The sequence below is a fragment of the Sturnira hondurensis genome, unplaced genomic scaffold, assembly GCF_014824575.4.
Source record: "Sturnira hondurensis isolate 20B ecotype Veracruz unplaced genomic scaffold, ASM1482457v3 Scaffold0001221, whole genome shotgun sequence".
Taxonomy (NCBI): domain Eukaryota; kingdom Metazoa; phylum Chordata; class Mammalia; order Chiroptera; family Phyllostomidae; genus Sturnira; species Sturnira hondurensis.
The window spans coordinates 3,226,737-3,230,341 of NW_028073852.1; the positions used below are offsets into that span (position 1 = coordinate 3,226,737).

The 3,605-nt window shown below is 60.6% G+C and overlaps 1 long non-coding RNA gene and 1 other non-coding gene across 3 annotated transcripts; both read right to left on the reverse strand.

Annotated features, from left to right (window-relative positions):
- Window positions 1-443: 443 nt before the first annotated feature.
- Window positions 444-2,886, reverse strand: LOC118999912 (uncharacterized). Of its 2 annotated transcripts, XR_005069196.1 has the most exons (5): window positions 2,654-2,886; window positions 2,399-2,519; window positions 1,589-1,698; window positions 1,194-1,381; window positions 444-657 (listed from the first exon to the last, which is right to left on the reverse strand). It is a non-coding gene; the product is annotated as an uncharacterized LOC118999912 (long non-coding RNA). The 2 variants fall into 2 exon arrangements; XR_005069197.1 differs by lacking the exon at window positions 1,589-1,698 and having other exon boundaries at window positions 2,654-2,885.
- Window positions 2,179-2,363, reverse strand: LOC119003394 (small Cajal body-specific RNA 16). The gene has a single exon (XR_005069956.1).
- Window positions 2,887-3,605: the final 719 nt, after the last annotated feature.

Here is a 3,605-nt window from a genome sequence, read left to right on the forward strand (position 1 = left end):
GAGGGCTGGCAGCACCCTCGGCACAGCAGCAAAGCGTGGAGCAACACACAGGCTGAAGGGGTCGGCGTGGGGCCAGCCACGTGGGTGAAGGACAGAGATGATCAGAGAGGGGGAAGGCCTGGGGGCCACAAGGGACAGTTCTGAGGTCAGGGGTCGTTCCCAGGCCAATTCTAACATGAAGTCCTCCTTCTGATGAAGCGAAACCAACCGCAACTACACCAGCCGCCCCTCCCCACCAGGCTCCCCAGAGGCCGGCCATGGCCCTCCGTGTGCCCCCATTTCCTGACAGCTCGTGCTCCCCAAGGACGTCCAAGGCCCCAGCACTCACACTCGCTCCCTGTAAGTCACTTTCACTGGTGACAGTGCTGCCACCTACGTACCTACAAAGCAGAGATGGCACACTCAGACACACCACCACTGGGCACAGAAAACATTCAAGTGTGTGAAAAGTCTCACTGGAGTCTGCCTCCATTTATTTACAGTCACACAAAGCAAGGTCTCACGCAGGTCAGCATTAAACAATGGCGTGGTTCACAGTGAACCCAAACACACCCGGAAGGCCCTGAAATGAAACAGCAACCTTCCAGGCACGGAGGACCAGGCAGAAAGGACATGGCAGACCTTCCTCGGAACACGCACAGCCATCCAGGGAACTCCCTGCAAAGAAAGCACACTCCATCAGTCCTCACCCCGCACAGCAAGCCTGAACTTCCAGAGAGTTTACAACTGGGGGTGCCACAAAGCAGCCTCCAAAACCTAAAATCTACCTCCCCCAGAATACAATGTGGAAGGTGCCCTGAAGTGACCCTCCTTTGATCAGCCCCTCCTCTTTCCCTGTCTTCAGGAGTCCCTGACCCGCAGGGCTGGTTGGGGCAATTGGGGGCTTCCAACACCCCACCCCGAGGCTGGCACATGCGCACCACCACCCAGCCTTCCTCAGAAACCTGCCTGCACCAAACCCACAACACAGTGGGGTCTGATGAGGCCCCTATTACCCAACACCAGCCCACTCCCTCTTGCATCTCTCTTCCCCTCCTCTAGTCATGGGCTTCCCAACGTGCCACCAGCTCCTGAGCCCCCCACGCCTCTCATCTCCTGCTTCATCAGCGGTAAACAGCCCTTCCAGGGCCCCACCCTGAAGGGTCCCCCGAACATGCTCCTTCCCGACGATCCCAACACCCACTGCCACCTACCTCTCTAGGTCTAAGTTCCTCACCGCCAGGGACCGCTGCTCTTTAAACCCCTCCAAGGCACAGGCGTAACGCTTCGACCCGTGGATGCTTGGATGTGCTGAAGACGTCACCCCTCAACCCATGTGCTGGTGACAACACAGGCAAAGCGGGGAGGAGGAAGAAGGCCGCTTCCCGGGGAGCAGGCTCACCTACAGCCAAAAAACCAGAAGCTGCTCCAAGAGCTACCACGCTGTGTGCGCGAGATCCTCAGGGGCGGCCACCCGAAGGCTGTCCCCAGGAAGGGGTGAGGTGCAGGCGACACAAAAGGGCAGCTGTGTGTGTCCTGACCGCCGCACAGGGTCACCGCTCCCTCCAATGTGCTCTGTCCACCACAGCGGCCATGCCGCTGACGTTACCTTTGACAAGCCAGCTCCGAGGTCCCACGAGCCCCTGGCCTGTGGCCGCTCTGCCAGACCGTAGGGACACAGAGCGCCTCCATCACTGCGGAAGGCCAGATGGCGTCCTTCTGCAAGGGGAGCTCTTTAGAAACAGCGGGTTTCCGCACACCACCCTCCGGTTTAAAACCCATGACGTGCTCCCACATCCTTAGGAAAGACCCCCTGTGGCCTGGCCCTCTCCCACCTTTTGAGCGCCGTCCCACACAGTTCCCCGCCCAGCTGCCTTCCCCGCCCAGCTGCCTTCCCCGCCCAGCTGCCTCGGCCGCAGCAGCCTTGTGTAAGGACCTCTGCCCGCCACACCTGGAGACCACTGGGCGTGTCTGCACATGCTGCGCTGGGCCTTCCCCCGCACCTCCCTACTGTGATCACATGACCTCGTCTCTCCCACTGGGCCGTAGCTGGGGGAGAACGAGGGCCACGGCTCCCGCGTTCCTCGGTATCCTTAACACTTAGTCGGGTGCCCCGCCGAAGCACCAGTAGGTATTTATTACATGCACACCGCCCACAGGGTTCAGAAAACCCCGGCAGTTTCCACTCTCCGCGCTCGGTCGTGTTTGCAGTATCATACATGATCATCAAACTGCTGCTAGAATGTTCACACCTGTTACTGCAAATTCAAAGCCCAGGCGACACTCTCCCGGGCATTTACTCTGGGTCAGGGTAGGGCTGCCTGGTACGCGCCGCACCTGCCGCTGGGCAGGTTCAGCAACACAGGAGCCTTTCGCCAGACCGTGCACCTTAGACCCTCGGCCTCCAAGCCTGACGTACCTGGATCCCCCAAACCGAGGTCACTCGAATGTCATCGAGCACGGGCAGGCGGCAATAACAGTGTGTGCCCTCCCTGCCCCGAACGCCGGGGGCTGGGGACTTCTCATTTGCCGAGAATGCCCTGGAGAAAGAGAGTAAGAAGGCGGACAGGTCTCATTCGGTGTTCCCACACTCCCAGGGACGGCGCTGGCTACCGGCCGGGTTCCCCGAAGCTTCTCTGGCGGCTGCGGCGCCTCTTACAACCGCTCACCTCACCTTGGAGTCCGCGTGGGGCCAAGTCCCCTCGGCCTCCAGGGTGCAAGCCGTCCCTGGGGTTCCAGGCCCCGCGGAGGCGTTCCCGCCCCGGCGGAGTTTCTTTCACCCCAGGGCGGGGCCCGAGGCCGCAGGCTGGCGCCCTTGGCAGTGGAAGGCACGCGTCATCCCCGCGGGCCCGGACGGCCACCAGCTAGAGCGGACTAGACGCACCGCCCCACGGCCTAGGCCACGAGAAAGCACGCGTCACCACGTACCGCCCACCCTGGAGCAAGGGCCGAACACCCGCACTCCAGACCGGAAGTGGCGGGTTACCATCGAGGCAGCATCTAGAGAGTCGCCCTGGCTTTGAAACTAGGTCCTCCAAGGCGGTCTTAAAGGGGCCGCAGCCGGCAAGATGTTGTTAATGGGGATGAGTGCCTGGGCCAGAGCGCCGAGCCCCAGACTCTAGGGCCTAGCGCACGAGAAGCTGGGTGCACGGAGCTGAGCACGCCTCGGCCCTTTGTTCCCCACGCAGCCCTGTGAAGGGAGTGGGTACACTGATCACTTCTGTTGTCCAGGTGGAAACATTGGGGCTCCCGCGCCAGGTTCAAACCCAGCGCTCTTTCGCCGCCCAGGTGGCGGGAAGGAGAAAGCTCAGAACAGGGGTTATATGAAGGTGCAGGCTAACTTTGCCAGTTGGGACATCTGCTGGAAATCTTACTCTCCCCAAAATTGAGCACGTGATCAATTCCCTGCAGTTCAGTGGTTCAGTGGGCAGAGGAAGCCATCAGAAGCGTTGCTACTTTGGGTCCAATGGCGCACCGGAGGAAGAATTTGCTGGAGCTGAGGAAATGTCAGAATCTTGGAAGTTTTCTGATGGCTACCCTCTTTGGCTTAAACACTCTCACCAGCCCTCTCCTTTCCACAGTGGCAGCCACAAACTGGCAGGCCTGCATTCTGCCTTCAGGCAGGG